Raw genomic sequence first — 20831 nt, 5'->3', positions numbered from 1 at the left:
AGGCCCCAGCACAGACCCCTGTGGGACTCTACCTGTCACATCCTGCCAATTCAAAAAAGACCCATTTATGCGTATTCTCTGTTTACTGCCAGCCAGCCAATCATCTATCCATGCTTATATGTTACCTACTACACCATGCACTTTAATATTCCGTAATATTTGTGGCACCTTATCAAATCCCTTCTGGAAATCTAAGTACAGTACATCTACAGGCTCCCTCTTATACACTGTGCATGTTACTCCTTCGATAAACTCCAATAAATTGGTTGAATATGATTTTCCTTTCATAAAGCAGACTGACTCTTTTCGATTGCCTTGAGGTCTTCTAAGTGCCCAGCTATAATCTCCTTAATGATCGTTTCTAACAACTTCCCCATGACAGATGTCATGTTAACTGGCCTATAGTTTTCTGTTTTCTGCCTCCCTCCCTTCTTGAATAGAGGAGTTATATTTGCTACTTTCCAGCCTGATGGAACCTTTCCAAAATCTAACGAATTTTGGAAAATTAACAACAGCTCATTGGCTACCTCATTAGTCACCTCTTTTAAGACCCTGGGATGTAGTCCATCGGACCCGGAGACTTGCCAGCGCGCAGATTCATCGATTTGCTCAGTGCCATTTCCCTCGTGATTTCAATTTCACCAAGTTCCTCTCTCCCTTTCACCTCTTGATTTGCAGCTATTACTGGAATGTTTTTTGTATCCTCTATAGCGAACACAGAAGCAAAATATTCGTTCATTTCTTCCGCCATTTCCTTAATATCTACTATTAACTCCCCACTGTCACTCTCTAGAGGACCAACATTCACTTTACATTTTTCCTTTTTAAATACCTGTAGAAACTCCTGCTATCCATTTTTACATTTCTAGATAGCTTCCTCTCATACTCTAATTTCTTTCTCTTGAGTAATCTTTCAGTCATTCTCTGCTGTTCTTTATATTCTGTCCAATCATCTGTCCTGCCGCTCATCTTTGTGGATTTTTATGCTTTTACCTTTAGTTTGATGCTTTCCTTAACATCTTTAGTTAGCCACAGATAGTGGGTCCTCCCCTTGCAATTTTTCTTTATAATAGGAATATACTTATTCTGAATACTCTGAAATATCCTCTTAAATATTTGCCACTGCTTCTTTTTTGATCTATCCTCTAGCCTAGTTTCCCAGTTCACTTCAGCTTTCACCCCCACTTGGTTGTCCTTATTTAAGTTTAAGATACTAGTCTTAGACCCATTCTTCTCCCTTTCAAGCTGGATGTAAAATTCAATCATATTGTGGTTGCTGCTGCTTAGGGGTGCCTTTACTCTGAGGTCATTAATTAATCCTGTCAGATTGCATAATACCAAGTCTAATGTAACCTGCTCTCTGGCTGGTTCCAGAATATGCTGGTCTAAGAAGCTATCTTGAAAGCATTCTAAGAACTCTTCATCCAGGCTACTACTGCCAATCTGATTCTTCCAGTTTATGTGTCGGTTAAAATTACCCATGATTATTGCCATCCCTTTATCATAAGCACACACTATTTCCTTTTGCATATTTTGTCCTCCACTGTGGCTACTGTTAGGGGGCCTGTAGATCACTACCACTAATGATTTTTTCCCCTACTATTCCTCATCGCCACCCAAACCGATTCTACATCCTGACCTCTTGAACCAAGGTCATCTCTAACTATTACACCAAATCCCGCTTTGACTAACAGTGCTACACCTCCACATCTACCTAGCTTCCTATTCTTCTTGAATGTCATGTACCCCTCGATATTAAGGATCCAATCTTTGTCGTCCTGTAGCCACGTCTCCGTAATTGCTAATAGATAATATTTATTTACTTCAGTCTGGGCCATCAATTCATTTACTTTGTTATGAAAGTTAGTGCATTTAGATAGCGAGCCTTCTGCTTTCTAACTGAAGAGGCAACAATATTGGCATTTTTATGATGTTTTCTGGGGAGAATGTTTTGAATTAATTAATGTAACATAAATATTTCTCTTACTTCAAGAGCATCTGCCACATATAATGAAATTTTGTTAGCTGATCATTGCCTTGATGTATTATACTGCACCTTGTGATTTTTTTTTTAAGGTTGACAGTTCCCATTACACAGTACTTTTATAGTGTGTTCAACATATTGATAAGGCTGGATCTTACTGTTCAGAATTAGTTCCTCTGCCTTCTTATTAAAGATCTTCTTGTTCTCTTTCACTCTAATGCCATTTTCTTTTATATTCATTGAGTCATTGACATACTCTGCCATTTTGGTCAACTTGGAATTTTTAGCAGAATTATTTTTTAGGAAGAAATCTAAAATGTTGGCCTTTGTCAATGTTTGAATCAAGACACACCATATTGATACATGCTCCAGCCTTGTCAGCAAAGGGATAAAGGGTCTTTTTAAGGATCCGTAGAACTCGACATGTACATCAAATCAGCGTATTTGAAAGTACTTACAGATGCACTTTACCAAAGTACCTAATTCCAGCTTCCCAAGTCACAATCAGATGTTATTATGTGCAGTGTACATCCTTATAAGCTTACGTAATTTCAAATCTACGCAAACATTTCAGCTTGTATCAATATCAGTAAGAGTTACAAGTTCCTATTTTATTCCCTGTTACGGGTCTTTCCACTTTGCTTTACAAAATGTTCACTTTAATTTGGAGGTGGATCTTTATAAATTCAAGGAGAATTTATTTGAATATTTTGAGAGTGTGAATTCTCCCAGCTGAACACACTTAAAATGTGTATTAGCGAGGAGCAAATCTCCATGTGCGGCATGTGTATTTCTGTATGACAGAACTTTCCCCCGCTCACAAGAGTAGAATTTGCATCCAGGAGGTGTTGACACGTGTATGTCAGTACTCTAGTTATTCATCTGATGACAACATTATCACTGGAAAGATGGTGCTGGGACAAGAGAAAATATATAAACCATGACTGATTTCCCTATCTGTCTGCGCACATTGCAGAAACCAAAGCTACCGATTATGACACAGATCTACCGTTCATGGTGGTGGAGTGTAACAGTCCTCTTAGGAAATCTGAGTTGATGTGGCACATTGTCATCTGGAGCTATGGTAGAGGCTCCAACATTGTTTCCATTCTATGGCTCCACCAGGAACCTCTCCCGCTTTTACCACCCGCCACTGACATGTGTTGGAAATCGATTATCAACCTGTTTGTTTGCATTACAAACACCTTCCTTGTCCTGGGGTGGGACTCAAACCTGGAGTTTCTGGCTCAGAGGTAGGGGTGCTAAACACTGTACCACAAGATCGCCATTACTATTCATAGATTATATGCTTTTTGTTGATCTTAAAAGAGTGTCTTATACTGAGGAAGAACGAATGTTCAACTCCAATCCTTGTTCTTTGCTCCAGAGCTGATACTCTTCAGCGATGTATGGCAGGAAAACAGTTGATGTCATTGTAAGCTTGTAAGTATGTAATATTACAATATTTAAATCAAAGTTGACAAGAGGTAAGATTAACCTTCTAAACAGGAGTAGATTTGAATATGGTAGTGTCAAGAAGTTCTGAGTCTTGTTATTGAGAAATGTGATAACTAAACACTTTGTGCTATTTTTAAAGAGAGACTAAAACTTATATTGAAATGTCATTGCGTGATTTTTGTTTTTTAATAGCTTTTGACAGCAAAAGTGACACTGACACATCAAAAGGAATAACAAATTATAAATAATCATGCAGACTGCAGCTGTGAATCTGTTCCTTCAGGCACCCATACCTGGTATTCAATAGCATTAACATATTGGAGCAGCTGCAGGAGAGTCAGCCTACAGGCCCTATCAATACGAGTTTCAAACAACAAAGGACAGATCGTTGATCGCAAATATGATCAAAATTGTCAAAGTATTCCCCTCATTAATGTTATAGAGTTGATGCCAGTAACTCATGAGGTATTTTATCCTGGTACCTGCATTTCAACTGCTCCCTTGAAAAGTCTTCAAAGGAAATAATAGATTACTGGCATTTACGAGGGTTAATTTTGCACTTAATTTGGATGATTACACAAACAATATATGGGGCCATTTTTTTTACAGTACTAATGGTCTCAAACCCTGACAGTGCAGTGTGCACCCAGCACATAAGTGATCTTGCAATACATTGTCCGCTGCCAAAGGAGTTCTGCTCTTCAACTAGTTAATTTTTAATGATAGAACAGCGCTGGTGGAAGCAATTGTTCTCTGGTAATAAGCATTAAAAAAAACATTCACTTACTTCCAAGAATATTACCAGCTGCTCCTCAGGCCACCCGGACAATCTTTAACTTACTGCACCATCAGTGGCACCAGAGGCCCCCACGTTTCTTATGTGCAGGAGCTTGCTCACTCTGCTCAGTTTCTAACAATTGGTCCTCTCATGGGTTAACTATTGTGTCATCGTGTGTGCTTCCTCAATCTTTCCATAAATGGGCTAACTGACACTTCAGTGAGATGAGGCGGCATGCTGATTATGAAGTCACAGGGTTAAAAATTGACCGATCTGCTCAATTCATGATCTGCCCACGCCCCTTGCAGTAGGTGAAGGCAGCACACAGATTTGGTGCTGCCGCCTCATTCAATTGATAGTAAAGCAGGGCCAAACATCTCCTGTGCTGCTGACTGCCTCTGGGCTCAGCAGGAAGCCAAGCAGTGTATGCTCACAGTGTGTGGCACAGTCAGTTTCTGTTCTTAAAGGCAGTCTGTCCCTCTCAAAGGGAAACTGCAATGAATTACAGGAGGCTTCAATTGAATGTTATTGCTGCAATCCTAAACAGGGAAAATGGAACACTAGGGCAGGTGAAAGATTCCGAGGTTCTTGGATGTGACGTTGGAGGCTTTAGTGTTAGATGTGGACAGGATCAGAGCAGTCATGGTTCCACAGGGTCCAGGGAGGTCAATTTCTGGTGTCTGACCCTGAGGAACTGTCAGTGTTGTCACAAGAAGTCTAACGATCTCACATGGATGGTCAAGGCCAGTAAATGTCATGTCATCCCCTACCCATCGCTCCACTAGCCTTTCACACTGCTCAATGCACCACACCTCCATTAGAGCCAATGGTAGCTCTTCAGTCAGGACTCATGCCTATACCCAGATTCTCCAACAGACCCTCAAACATCTACCAATGCTGCCAACCTCACACCAAATTCTCATTGCCTTCACTTAGCTCAAGCTATTCAGCTAAGGCAGGCATAGCACCCAAACACATTGCTACACAATCACTGACATTCTTCCCTCTCTCTCTTGCAGGTAAAGGTGGCAAGACAATGGAAGGAAGCAGGCACAACTGGTGTGAGACATTCCATGAGCCCCACTGAGGAAATGATTGTCCATAGGCTGATTGTAACAGATCTCATAGCATCTGGCGTCACGGAGTACATTGAGTACATCTTCCTGCCATCTTCCATCACCCCCCGTCTCAATTTCCAGCTCACTCTCACCCTGTTATCTTGATTTCCAACTCTCCCTGCATCCCTCACCTCCATCGCCCCTTCCAATTTTCTTACTTTCAGGCATCAAAGAACTGCCACCTACTCTCACACCGGACCTCAGGAGCATGAGAAAGAGAGAGAGAGAGAGAGAGGGAAAGCAACAACACAAGAGGTCTCATCACTTTATCTGTCACTCTGTTTCGCCAGCTCAGCTACTGGCACTGCATGACCATGGAGGCTAATATAGAATCGGGACCAGCGTGTGGTGAGTCACTGGGTACATGTGGGCTACAACCAGGCCATGATAAAGGCTGGCTCATCTCCAAGCTTACTGGAGGTCAAGGTGGGAGACGAGTTCTGCTACATGTCATGAACCCTGAACTTTACTAGATGATTACGGCCGGGAATTTTTGCATCTGATTGGTTCAGGCGTGTTCAGTGGCGAGATCGGAAAATCTAGTGAGAAGGCCCTAGGCGCGTTTCCTGATGACATAAATTCGGGAAATGATTGTCCCCTCCCCCGCCAATGGTGGGCCGTGCCTCCTGGCATTGGGTGTCGGGAACTTAATTTGAATAGATTTGCATAACGTTATTGTGGCCACACATCGAAATCCCTTTCCTCATGTCAAATTTAAATCCCACGTCAGTGTGAGTTTAGAACTACTTTTTAAAGGCGTGCACCTGGTGACTTGAACTTCAAGGGGGACTCGGAGATGAGTGCGCACAACACAGCACAGAGCTCTCGAGGTTCCCAATGCCAGGCTCGTGGGGGTTCACAGACAAACCTCCACAGCAGCTCCTTGGTGGTTGGCTTGTGACGCCGGGGCTAGGGCGGCCGTGCCAGAGAGAAGGGAACCTCGGAGCTAGGGCAACAGCACATGGGGGCTTCATGGCAGCAAAGACTGAAGGTTGCACACTGATATATGTTGGGGGGCAGGGCAGGGGGTGGGGGGGGTTGGTGGAGAAGGAAATGGCCAGGCAAATGGAAAATCGTGTCAAAGATGAGCATTCTTCTGCAGCTGAGACCGTCTAGCTTGGGCTCAATTGACATGCTTGTTAAGCAACTGTGCCCACTCAAGCAGCACTAATTCCTGAGAGTGCCGATCATTGCTCCTCGAGCACAGACATCAAAATCAAATGAGTGCTGTGGTGCAGCAGAACCACTGGGTGACTGGGCAAGCCTGAGGATCCCTTTGGGAAAGGTGGTCACCAAACACTGACGGAGCGGTGCACTCCTAACCCCCGGCATTATGATTACACAGACATTAAAGTCACCCTCATGCTCCACGCAAAACCACAAAGCCTTGGCTGCAGGTCAGGAAAACACCTGAGATGAGAGCTCAGGATGCAGTCAGAGCTGCCGAAGCTGTCACCACTTGGTCATGTGGTGTGGGGTGGCGGTGAGTGGGGTTTTGGTCAACCATCATGAGCACTAAACACTGGGCATCCACTTGGTGGCCTGGACTCTGCAGCATGCATAAAGGGCCCTTGAGAGGCAGCCTCAGGCAAGGAATTGACCGAGAGTGGTCCTTAGGAGACAATTGCTGATGCTTGAGTCTCTGTTTTTGATACTGCAGTGAGGAACATAGATTTTTGTGATCTTGCTGTCTACCTTATTGTCTATAGGCAGGAGAGAAGATGGAGAATAACATGATGGAGGAGCCTGTCTCGCCAAAGGGAGGAGCAGGACCCTGAAGACCAAGGGGCAGCATGGCCTCCTCCACATGCAGAGGATGAACCCCACAGAGCCGTCGTCCATAGGTGCCTCACTGGACCCAGGGTCACGAGACAGCATGTGCGCTACCTGCAGATGAGCGAGAACCAGTGGCACCAACGCCTGCACATTTCAAGGGCAGTCACGTATGCCACTTTCTGCAGGATTTGGCAACATGGGGAGTCGAAGAGCATCCACTGCCATTGGCAGTTACAGTTATCACTGCGCTCAATTTCTACAGGAGTGGCTCTTCCCAGGGCTCCACTGGGGACCTGTATGGAATCTCACAAACCTCCACCCACAAATGTATCCAGGAGGTCACGGACACCCTTTTTTCCAAGGCACACACCTTTGACAATTTGACAGGGATCAGGAAAGCCAGGAAGCAAGAGCGCTGGGATTTGCTGAGATTTTCGGATTCCCACAGGTGCAGGGTGCCATTGACTGCACTCACATGGCTCTTAAATCTCCCTGGCAACAAGCAGTTCCAGTATGTGAACTGCAAAGGCTTCCACTCTCTCAATGTTCAACTGGTCTGCGACCATATCAAACGGATCATGTAAGTTTGTGCAAGATACCCCGGAAGTGCCTTACATCCTCAACAAGTCTCAGACCCCTGACATATTCGAGGGTTCACACAGGATGCAGGGTTGGCTCCTCGGGGACAAGGGCTACCTGAAAAGGACATGGCTGATGATGCCTGTGCGACAGCCTCGGACTGCTGCTGAGAGAAGGTTTAACGAGGCTCATGCCGCAACCCAGAGCTTGGTGGCAGACACCATTGGAGTCCTGAAAATGAGGTTCCGATGCCTTGCCAGATCTGGTGGAGCACTGCAGTACACTCCCCAGAGGGTGACACATCATCGTGGCTTGCAGCACGGTACACAACCTGACGATGTAAAGGGGAGAGAACCTGGGTGATGAGGAGATGCCAGAGCTGCATAGCTCCTCCAATAAGGAGGATGGGGGTGAGGGTGATGAGGTCTTTGAGGGGGAAGAAGCAGGCGAAGAGGTCGTTGCACTGGCCAGATGAGGCAAGCGTGATCGTGAGGCCTCATTGCCACAAGATTCCAGGAGGACGATGCCGAGATGCAGTGAGGACACTCCTGAGATCTTCACATTGTATCTGGGAATGTCTAACACCTGTTTGGCTGAGGCAGCGCACATATGAAGAGGCTCATATCATCAAGATGCTGCTGAGATACAGCGAGAACATGAACTTTAACAGCAGTTGATCCTTTAACAGGCTTCATCACCTGTTCCCTTCAGCAGCACACCTACACCTGTCCAAAATGGTGATGAGATGGGGGGGTGGGGGTGGGGGCAGCCCTGCCTCTATGGGGCTGAGAGCACACAGAGAGCATCATGGAACCCAGTGACGCTTGGGTACAAGATTCTTGCAGCAAACACAAGCCACATGGAGGTGCAGATATCACTAATCTGGAGAGTGACTTTGAGGAGGACAATCACTGTGCTCTAAACGTTACACTCTGCACAGGGGAGAGGCCCTGGACTGTGACACTTGCCTTCATTTTGTGCAGGAACTAAGGTTTCACATTTGATTGACAGGAACACTGGTCAACATAACAAGGAGCCATAGATGAGGAGACATGATTGGGAGTGTATTTACAATGGTCGATATTACGTATAAGTGATTAATACCAGTATCCACGTTGTACAACTATATCTTCTTACGAACATACATGCAAACATACAAACAAAGAGCAGAGGTAGGCCATTCGGCTCCTCCAGCCTGCTTCTCCATTGAAAAAGAACTAGGCTGATCTGATAGAAACCTCAAACCTGCATCCCGCCTACCCCTGATAACCTATCACCCCCTTGCTTACCAAGAATCTATCCACCTCTGCCTTAAAAATATTCAAAGACTCTGCTTCCACCACCTTTTCAGGAAGAGAGTTCCAAAGGCTCATGACCCTCTGAGAGAAAAAAATTTCACCTCATCTCTGTTTTAAATGGTGGCCCCTTATTTTTAAACAGAGACCTCTAGTTCTAGATTCTCCCACAAGGGGAAACATCCTTTCCACATCCGCCCTGTCAAGTCACCTCAGGATCTTATATGTTTCAATCAAATCACCTCCTACTCTTCTAAACTCCAGTGGATACAAGCCTAGCCTGTCCAGCCTTTCCTCATAAGACAACCCACCCATTCCAGGTATTAGTCTGCATTTACATCCTTCCTTAAATAAGGTGGCCAATACTGTACACAATACCCCAGATGTGGTCTCACTAGTGCCCTGTATAACTGAAGCATAACCTCCCTACTTTTGTATTCAATTCCCCTCACAATAAATGGTAACATTCTGATAGCTTTCCTTATTACTCGCTGTACCTGCATACCAGCCTTTTGCGATTCATGCACTAAGACACCCAGATCCCTCTGCACCTCAGAGCTGTGTAATCTCTCACTATTTAGGTAATATGCCTCTCTTTTATTCTTCTGCCAAAATAGGCTATTTCGCATATTCCCACATTATATTCCATTTGCCAGATCTTGGCCCACTCACTTAACCTACCCGTAACTTTTTGTATCTTCCTTATGCCCTCTTCACAACTTACCTTCCTAACTATCTTTGTGTCAGCAGCAAATTTGGCAACCATCCCATCTGGAGGGCTGAGACCTGAAGGGGACCCTGTTTCCAGGGCCCTGCTGTATAGCAGTGACACCCTCCTCAGCCTGTGGAGATGGAGCTGATGGGGTTTCGAATGGGCTGGACACCCCTGGAGTCACCTGGGTGGATGGCCCCAGAGCGTGCACCTGCTGATTCTCCTCCCTGTGGGTGTCCAAGGGCCCCTGGCTGACTTCTCGTGAGGAAGCGGTAGCTGGAGTGAGCTCGAGATACCCATCTCCCCTCTCGCAATGGCACTGACGGATGCCAGCAAGAGCCTCAGGGATGGAGTTCAGGCCACGCAGTGCCACAGGACCAATGTCCTGGACCAAGGTCTCCACGTTCACTGCCACCTTACCAGAGTTGGCCCAGGTGCGTTGGCCTGCCAGCGCTATCACCTCAGCCTGAAGGTGAACGGACTCCTCCATCGTGCCTTGCAATCTGAGGAGTGCACAGGACATCCCTTCCAGATGTTCCTGAGCTTGTCTTTGCAGCTTCAGTGACTGAGGCATGGCCGAGGCAAGGGGCTCGTCATCTGATTCAGCCTCAGCAGATTCCTGGTTTCCAGCAGTCCTCCAAGTGCCGGCAGCCTGGGGTGGTGCTGCTGCTGCTGCCTGCTGCGGATCAGACAGTGCGATCTGCTCACCAGATTGTGAACTGAGGTTATTCCAGAACTAGGTCCCACCAAGGTCCGTGTCTCTGTGCTGAGCTGGTGGAGGGTTTGGGTGAGCGCTTTGACTGGTCTCCAATGTTGGTGTTTGCGGATTCCTCTTTCGTAGCCGACCCCCTTGGCTGCTTCCCACATGTGCTTGTGAAAGCAAGGAGAGATAATTAGTGCATGGCAGTGGCCTGTGAAACAGGAGACATCACTCACAGCATGGCTGTCTGATGGATGTTACACTGCTGGATCCTCACTTGGTTGAGCACCGCCAACCTCACTGTCAGCACAGGAAGAGTCTGGGTCATCGCCGGCCCAGCTGCATTGCTGGATTTTCAAAGTCTGACAGGGCCTTGGAGTTGGGCATTCCTTCACCAGCCTGGGAACTCTCCCTATTGTTGTGTGCCAGCTTGTCCTACATGAAGACAGATGGAAAGAGTGTGAACAGGGCACCTGCAAGGCCAGATGAGAAGGATTCCGTGCCATGGATGGGATGAGGAGACAATCGGTGAGAGAGTGAGCTGTGATCCCCGTGGATGTGCGATGGGTTTGTGAGTGTATGAGTTGAGAGTGGTGCGAGGAGTGACTTACCCTGGCAGAACGGAAGAGATCATTCATCCTCTTTCGGCACCGGGTGGCTGTCCTCGTTTGGAGTGCGTCAGCGCTGACCACCACTGCCATCGCTTCCGATGCTGGACTGGTGACCTTGCTCGCTGGTCTTTGCCCAAAGCAGGGGTAGAGGATATTGCGGTGGGGCCTCTGCTGCATATCAAAGGTGCTCGAGGGAGGCGTCACTAAATTTGGGGGGGGGGGGGGGTAGCATGTTTCCTAACTTTGGCAGCCTCAGTTCCCAGCAGCATCCTATCCCTTTGAGAGTCTGGGCAAGGGCAGCCTTTAAATATAGTGCCCGCGTTACTGACAGTCTGAGGTCACAGCGAGGTAGGCGAATCCATGGCCGCTTGCCCGCCAATGTAAAACGCGGGCCCCTGATATTTGTAAACAATGTTCCGCATGGTACGGGGTGAAATTCCACCAGTGCAATCGGTGGGTCAAGTGCTGTTTTCCCCGCCTGATTTCAGACTTTGCTGATTTCAGGGAAAATCCCAGCCTATGTTTTAAAATGTCCCTTAACTTAAAGGTCTAGAGAAACAGAAGATTCAGAAAAGTAAGGTGCAATTAGACTACCTGATAAATGCCTCAATTTTTAGGGAAGTGCCCATGTGACTTCAGGTTGCCATGGGGATGGGTGAACCATTGAAATAGAAATCCATTGAGGTTGAGGGATAATTCTTTTTTTTAGCATCGTTCACAGCTTCTCATAGAATAAAGAAGAGCTGCTACTGAGATGCAAACAGCGGGAAGAATTGTATTGACCCAGGAATAGGTCTTTGCTGTTCTGTAAGAAATGAATGGAGTGCAGGCGTAAGGCTCCCTAATGGGTGAACAGTTTTACCAGAACTGGATAAACTGTTTAAAAGGGTCAGATGCAGGAATCTGTGGAATTTGTGATTGTCAAGACTGTTGTGACCTTAGGGTGAGGAGGATTCATTGAGGTGTGCCTTGCTGGTGATAATTATATCTGGGATAGCTTGGACAGAGTGGAACGATTGTCGAAGGACACTGGAAATTTTGACCTGGTGTGGCAGAGGGCTGGAAATGACTTTGTGACTCTTCCTTTAATGCTACATTTCTGCCAGAAGGCTTAGTAAATGGGTTTTGTAAGACACATTTCAGTTGCATAAGTTAATTAATGTGAAATTTACCTTTCTCTATAGTTTGATGTATTAATTGTCTGTTAATTAATGTTTCACCTAAGTTGATTTTAGTTTGTTTTAAAAGCAAAATCTTGTCCATTGGTTTATTTCTATTGGCCGTTTGGGAAATTGACCTTTTAAAAAGCTATTAGGCACTACGGGGATTGTAACATACTTTGATGAGAATCTTGCTGGCGTACTGTACTTGAAAATGCTGAGTGGATATGCAAATTGAGATGCTGAGTTTATTGGCTGGCCTGCTAGACAACATCCTGTCACTGTCAAGGAGGATGGATGAGTCAAGGAGGATGGATGAGTCCGATTCTAACTTGGCAAAGGGCATCACACAGAGTTTTCTCCCTCTGCAGCCTCTGCTCCACCTCCCTATTGTACTGCAGACCCAGAGACACTGCAGCTGCTGTCCCCATACCTGTTGCAGTCTGTGTGCAACCAGATCACCTACTCCTCTGCCCTCCCTATGAGGGTTCAGCAACACTTAACCCCCCCCCCCCCCCACCCACCCCCACTGAGTCCTGGATCTCACTACAACACCCCCGCCCAAAAGAAAACACTCCACAGTATTTTCGGAGACTTTGGGATAGCAGGAGCTATTCAAAATTACCTCAACTACAAGCCTGGTTCTTTAAGTAACACAAAGTTATGGGCTCCTCTTGCAGCTGAATGCTTGACTGGTGACGAGTGAGAAACAAATTCAGCGAATGGACCTGCTTGTTGGATCCACATTCAGAAACTGGGAGTCACATTAGCCGTGGGGCTGTGTAAATTCATGACTGCACCACTTCAACCCTACCTGGTGCATGCAGTGGGTATCTGCAGGAGCGCAGTGCCCACCCCCAGGAGGGCTTTTAGCTTTCATTGCACCATCTCCCAGGGCCTACGGATTCAAATTTGACAACAGCATTGTTTGGTAGTCCACAAGCAAGTGTACACAATCACAATTCTTGCCAAATTCACCTTAATACAATTTAACTTCAGTCTCTCCTATCCTTAGACATAATAAAATGTCTCACCATTTTATTGGATTGTCGTTTTACTTGGAAGCTGACCAACACCGTGGCCTAGAGTGTTATTTTTATTTAAAGGAGACCTGCTTCTGCACTTGTCTTGCTCACTAACAAGTCAACAGATCCCAAATTGTTGCTGCTGATTAGGAGTTTGACTGCTCACCTCTTTACGCCTCTACCCTTAGTTTGCTTTGAACTCATTTCGGAACCACTTTAGTTTAAGAGCAATCACTTCACGTAACACATTCCCAAATCCTTTCTGTGGAAAAGTGATTGGAAAATCCCAAAACGTGGCAGGGCTTGCTCTGAAATCATGCTGCATTTATTTCAAAGCTCAACTAATGCCAGGTTAACTCCTGAAGATGTTCTTGGCATAATTAAGAGTCAGGTCACTGGCCTGAGTCCAGAGTTTACTGAGCCTCTTTTGTATGGATACACATCAAAAACAGCTTTAGGTCAGCGTGGAAACAGTAAAAAAAATGCATAAACTATGTTTACGGAAACGCTTGGCAGAGCTTGCCATACAGATTATGAGTTATATAGTTTGTCATACAGATTATGAGTTATAATGTTAGAAGGGGATTAGTTTGTGCTTGTTCTGGTTTTTTGGATGTTAAGTGACCAAGTATTTAACTGTTAAGGAGGGGGGGGTGGGGGGTTTGTGGGGTGGGGGTTGGTTAACTCAGCTGGCTAGCTGTTTAGAGCATGATGCAGATATGACCACATCAGCACGGATTCAATCCTTGCAGCAGCTATGGAATTTATGGAGGCTCTACCTCCTACCTCCTCATCTTGTCCCACCCTTGCACAGCAGCACCCCTTAAGTGGCAAGTCACCAAAATGTCTCTCTCTACTGGAGAGAGACACCTATAGCCCTTCAAGGCTATGGCTGGATACTATTTAATTTCAGTATGTGAATAAAACCTTGCAGAAAGCAAAATATATATCCCCAAACTACAATAAACTGCTGTACAATGTTAGCATTACACCATTTCTATGGAGCAATGCAATAGAGATTGCACATTTGTTAGAAAGCTTAAGATTCCATACAGCTTTAGATTTGGAACTCTCATAAGTAAGGGGTTTCATTAAGTCTCTCTGCATCGTGTGAGAACATGAGAGAATAATTTGACTTCTTCTATTCGGTGTTCCTACAAATAAATGAAAGTGGAACCAGTGATAGAAAGGATTTCAGCTCCAAATAAGGCCAAATTAAATTTACACAACCAAATGTGGGCTCTTTCTTCATCACTTCCGCCTTGGAGGGCATGAGAGTGAGGCGACTCCTGGATGGTGGGTGGTGAGGGACTGTGTGTGGAGAAGAAAGCCAATGTGAGCTAGGCAGGGGAGGAGTGGCAGAGTGAACTGGGGAGGGGGGGTGATGGTTACCAATGTGAAATGGGAGGTGCAATGGAATAGGAATAATGCCTTCATTACACATGCTACAGTTATTTCAACAATTTTGATAGCAGAGTAAACTACAGTATGTACACACTGGCGCGAAATATTTTCACAAGAAATGAAGGTAAATCCCACATTTTTGCTCATCTTTCAGTATACAAGTGAGCTGCGCTGGCAGCTTAAATTAAGACAGGCCTGTGACCCACTTCATTTTCAGGTCTGTACACAGGACTGTTTGATTCTTGAACAATTTTTGTGGCTGTATCTTCTTTTGGGCAGTAAGCAACACAAAGAGGGGAGTGGGGAGGGAAGAAAATCAGCTTTGGTGGAGATAGTTAGATCGAGAGGGCAAGGGACTGGATTTGTAAAGGGACTAACTACTCAGACTCAGGGAAGTGATGCACTGCTTGGTGGGTGGAATGTGAACAAACTTATTTTCCTTTTTATTGTCTGATTCGAATCTATAGACTGTGAAATAAACATGCTGCAAACAAAAATATGTTTAGGTTTACAAGAATGTTGCCAGGATTAGAAAAGTGTAGCTACGAGGAAAGATTGGATAGGTTGGGGTTATTTTCCTTAGAACAAAGAAGGCTGAGAGGTGACTTGATTGAGGTGTACAAAATTATGAGGGGAATAGATAGAGTGGACAGGATAAAATTATTTCCCTTGGTGGAGAATTCTAGAACCAGGAGATATAGATTCAAGATAAATAGCAGAAGGTGTAAGGGGGACATGAGGAAGAACTTTTTTTTATGCAGAGGGTAGTGGGTGTCTGGAATTCGCTGCCCAAGTTGGTGGTAGAGGCAGAAACTTTAAACTCTTTCAAAAAGTACCTGAATCTGCACCTTAAGTGCTGTAAGCTGCAGGGCTATGGGCCGGGTGCAGGAAGGTGGCATTAGAAAGGGCACCTGGGTGTCCTCGGGCTGGCATGGACGAGATGGGCTGAATGGCCTCCTCGTGTGCAGTAACTTTTCTATGGTTCTATGGTTCTATGGTTCTATGCGCATCCATAAGGCAGAAAGGGGACAGTTTTTCGATGAAATTTTAGTCGCTGCTTAGACTCCTTTTGTTGCTTAACTCATAGGAACATAGCAACAGGAGTAGGCCTCAAGCCTGTATTGCCATTCCATGATGATCTGTAACCTAATTCCAGCATTTACCCCATATCCTTTGATACCTCTAGTGAACAAAAATCTACCAATCTCAGTTTTAAAATGAACAACTGATTTGGCATTAGTTGTTCTTTGCAGAAGTGAATTTTTCCATTCTTTGTCTGAAGAAGTGCTTCCCAATTTCACTCTTGACTCTGCCCACCAGTCCTAGACTTCCAACTAGCAGAAATAATTTCTCTCAATCTACTTCTTGTATAAAATTGCCCCTTAGCCTTCTAGAATCCAAGCAATACGACCCTAATTTGTATACTTTCTTCTCATAATGTAACCCTTGGAGTTCAGATAGCATTCTGGTAAATTTATATTGCGCTCCCTCTAAAGCCAATATATCCTTCTGAAGATGTAGTGCTCAGAACTACTCACAATATTCCAGGTGTGGTCTGATCAGAGCTTTGTCTGCCTGAATCATGACATTTACCCCCATGTGTTCTTTTCCACTAGAGACAAAGGCCCAGCATTCCGTTAGTTTTTAAAAAAGTATTTTCATGATCATCTTAATGATCTATGTACCTGAACCCTCAATTCTTACTGGACCGCCGCTGTTTCACCATTTCAAACATACCTTTCCAGGCTCAAAGTGAATGAGCTCACATTTGCCTGGAGTTTCATACAGACTCTTGTACTTAGTTAATAATATCTTTACCTACATAAGTATTGTTACATATGTGGTATACTACATTGCTTTGCCATTTTATTTATCTCCGAATCATGAAAACAATTAAATACAGATAAAAGCCATGAGTGCCATTTTGGAAATTGGCTGTTGGCATACCTATACATAAACATACCTGTCTTTTTCAGAAACATGCTATGGTGAGGTTGTATAAGACATTGGTGAGGCCAACTTTGGAGTATTGTGTGCAGTTCTGGTCTCCTAACTACAGGAAGGATATCAGTAAGATTGAAAGAGCACTGAGAAGATTTATTAGGATGTTGCCAGGTCTTCAGGAGTTGAGTTACAAGGAAAGATTAAACAGGTTAGGACTTTATTTCTTGGAGCGTAGAAGAATGAGGGGAGATTTGATAGAAGTTTACAAAATTATGAGGGGTATAGACAGAGTAAATGCGAGTAGGCTCTTTCCACTTAGATTAGGAGAGATAAACATGAGAGGACATGGCTTTAGGGTGAAAGGGGAAAGGTTTAGGGGGAACGTTAGGGGGAACTTCTTCACTCAGAGAGTGGTGAGAGTGTGGAACGAGCTGCCATCTGACGTGGTAAATGCGGGCTCACTCTTAAGTTTTAAGAATAAATTGGATAGATACATGGATGGGAGAGGTCTGGAGGCAGCTCACCACCACCTTCTCAAGGGGACAATTAGGGATGGGCAACAAATGCTGACCTAGCCAGCGACACCCACATCCCATGAAAGTAAAAAAGAAAAGCGTTTGGTGGGATTTTCCGGCCACAAAACCGGCGGGCGAGGACGGGAATATTCGGAGAGCCGTTGACTTTTAATGGCTCCCCAAATTTTCCCGTCCCACCTGCGTTGGTGCTCGCAGTTTCGGGGGCCGGAAAGTCCCGTCCGTTATCTTAGAGCTCAATTTCAGACATTTTAACTGAATTTCTTGTGAACCGAACAAAGGTGTTATTCCTTCCTATTCTAGTCTCGCTATTGCACAGTAGAAAGATAAACAGTTCATACAAATGGTTTATAGAATAAGGAAAGCCTGCTGCTTTGACCTATTCTGTGCCACCATCTGACAATCACAGCAGCTCTTTCAGATCAGGCAAGTAAGCATGTTTTAATCAATTTTGCTTTCAGACGAATAACAAGTGACCTGTCTGCTTCCAGCGTTTCAATTGATTTCATAATATCCTAATGCCTAATTTCATGTCAAATTTCTTGATGCTGAGGAAAATGTCTGCAGGGTTTGCACTTACCCAATGTCTGAGAGGTGAGAGTTCCTCTTCCAGAAAACCAGCTGGGCTAGATAGCCCCAGAGGAAAACAACATCCCTCAACAGAGTTTGTGCAATGCCCTAGCCCAGATGAAGAAACTCTCTCAAAACAAACGCAGGTAGCTGAAGACTCAAGGGGCCATTCTGTAACTCAGGCTACTCTTTAATCTGAAAACAACCAAATGACAAATCCAGATATTTCTGTTTTAAAATAATTTTAACTCCTTTCTGGTATAACGCATGATGGGAACTGGTCCCACCTGATTGGCATAGAACCATAGAACCATAGAACACTACAGCACAGAAAAACAGGCCATTCGGCCCTTCTAGTCTGTGCTGAAATATTATTCCGCTAGTCCCATTGACCTGCAGCCAGTGCTGTTAGGGAGGGAGTTCCAGGATTTTGACCCAGCGACAGTGAAGGAACGGTGATATATTTCCAAAAGTCAGGATGGTGAGTGACTTGGAGAGGAACTTCCAGGTGGTGGTGTTTCCCATCTATCTGCTGCCCTTGTCCTTCTAGGTGGTAGCAGTCGTGGGTTTGGAAGGTGCTGTGTAAGGAGCCTTGGTGAATTGCTGCAGTGGATCTTGTAGATGGTACACACTGCTGCTACTGTGCGTCAGTGGTGGGGGGAGTGAATGTTTGTGGATGGGGTGTCAATCAAGCAGACTGGTGAGTGGCTTGGAGGGGAACTTGCTGTTGGTGGTGCTCCCATCTTTGTCCTTTTGATGGTAGAGGCTGCGGATTTAGAAAGTGGAAGGACTATTATTGGACTCCTGTCAAATACCTTATGATCAACTCAACAATATTTGACTTGCACAATGTTGATGATTTTCTACTGTGTTCCTCTTGATACCGCATATTTATAAATATTATCAATAGAATTAACTCCTAGTTTTAATGACACAGTCTGACAACATGGTGTTTCCTACTTTTTTGGAGTAGATGAGGTGATTGTGCAATCGGTGGTGCACATTTTTGTGAGGGAAGAGTAATGCTGAGCCTACATCATGCTATTCCTGGGGTTGTGTGACCGTTTCCATCTCAAATCACTGAAGATTTGGGGCTGCAGTGGAAGTTGCACTTTTTTGTGAACCTGAATAAATAAGAGCTGTGGGGAGATGCTACATTGAAAGAGCAGGCGTGCAGGTTATGCACTGGGATCTGGACAATGAGCTATGGTGACTGGAGGCATGGCTCCCTAAAATGCGATTAATTTTGTACGCACTGATTTAACTGCAAACACAGACAGCCAGGCAAAACAATGTAATCAGCTCAGATGATACTACTCACTGAAATCTGTACCTCTGAAGCCACAACATTATAGAAATGCCCTAGTTTACTGGATGTGTAGACCCCTTTTGAGATGCTTTCGCTACACAGAAAATCTACTTCTGCTAGAAAGGAAGAAGGCTCCCACTAGTAGGTTAATGTAGTTATTCATGATTTCAGAACATTTTTGTTCTAAAATCAATTTGGCATGGAATATTTCCAACTGATTCATAATAAAAGTGTAAGTACTAAGCTAATGACATTATAACGCACCAGAATGATCCCACAAGAAACAATATTGACAGTTGAACAATTATTAGCTGTGGATTACTAACATGGCACAAAGTCATTCTGCTCGTGACCCTTCAATGGGCTGCAACTCTGAAAGAAACAAACAGTAGCTGCTTTCCAGGCTCCAGCATTTGTGTGTGTGGTCCAATTGCTTATGATGGCGATGGGTCATAACTTCTAACTCGCTCCAGAAAGTGCTGGCCCGCAGAAATTAGAATAAATAAATGGACACTTACCTGGTGTTGAATATTGCGTTGTCACTTCTGCTCGCTGGAGCTGCTTTGGGGCCTACATCGGAAGAATCCTCTCAGACCCCAGCCAAGTCTAGACCCAGCGGATTCAAGGAGGCCACGCCCCCTTTGTTTACAGCACTTGGCTGCTGTAAAGCAGGTAAATTTAAATGGCCAGGGAAATTGGCAGGCTGGGGAGAAGGTAAGTGTCCAAGGCAATTGGATAGGATTTGTGGGTTGGGATGTCCGGAAGTCAGAGAGGTGTGTCCAGAGGTTGGGGGCGGTTTGTGTCTGGAGGTCTGGGGGGTGTGTCCAGAGGTTGGGGAGTGCATCCGGACGTGGGGGGGCTGGTGGTGTGTCTGGAGGTCTGGTGGGGTGGGGGATCCAGAGGTCGGGTGGGGTAGAGGAGTCTGGAGATCAGGTGGAGAGGGGGTCCAGAGGTCAGGGGTGTGGGACTGTCCCATGGGGTTGGTCTGGGTGTTTACAATAGTTCCCCAGAAATTAGAAGACATTTTAATTCTTCTAACTTTCTCTGGGTAACTATTGGTATAACCCTAGCGGAACCATCAAAGTTTGTGATTTAAATCCCATTTTCGGATGGTTCCTGGAGCAGGACAATTGTCCATAGGAAGTTAGCGCTTCTGGGCTATTGCTGTGCAAACCCTTACCTGGGAACTTGCCAGAGGGATTTCTCAGTGCATCTTTGGTGTACCCTCCCCCCTCAGATCCCACGCTGGGGAGCGTGGAAGTTACAGGCCGATCGATAGATTATAATTTGTTTCTGGAGGGGATAAAGTCTATTTTTCTCCCCCCCAAAATAACTCAACATTAGAGTTGCCAACTTTGGTTGGATGCATTCATGGATGTTTCATAAATGATCCCCTTTTCCATGCAAGCCCTGAAAGATCCTTTCAATCTGGAAACATAGCTCAGACCGTTCTGCAAGTGGTTATTCTTAGGGTGCACGGACAAATTTAATGTTGTTGTAAAATGAATTACACTTTCCTAAACGTTTGTCATGTAAGAGAAAAGTTGAGACCCTAACTGATTCTGAACAGAGATCCCCTCAGATAGGGAGTTTTACTGGTCTGATCCGATTCTAACTGTAGATTTAGGATTACACTATAATTGCTGCATCAGTGCAAAGTTCTAACATTTAAATTATAATGTATGTGCATCCCAAAATCTACAACTTCTGGTTTGGATATGTAAACCAATCGATATGGTGAGATGCTGGTCATGCAGTTTTATTTAGCAACTGCAAATCCCTGAAGCCAAGAGATAGCCTCCTCATTTGTTGAGAGTCTTGCACTGTTCAAATCTCACTCAACCTCATCCTCCTAAGGGTCTTACAAAATTCTCT

Source organism: Carcharodon carcharias, chromosome 10, assembly GCF_017639515.1.
Source record: "Carcharodon carcharias isolate sCarCar2 chromosome 10, sCarCar2.pri, whole genome shotgun sequence".
Classification (NCBI taxonomy): Eukaryota; Metazoa; Chordata; class Chondrichthyes; order Lamniformes; family Lamnidae; genus Carcharodon; species Carcharodon carcharias.
This window is presented reverse-complemented; position numbering follows the sequence as displayed.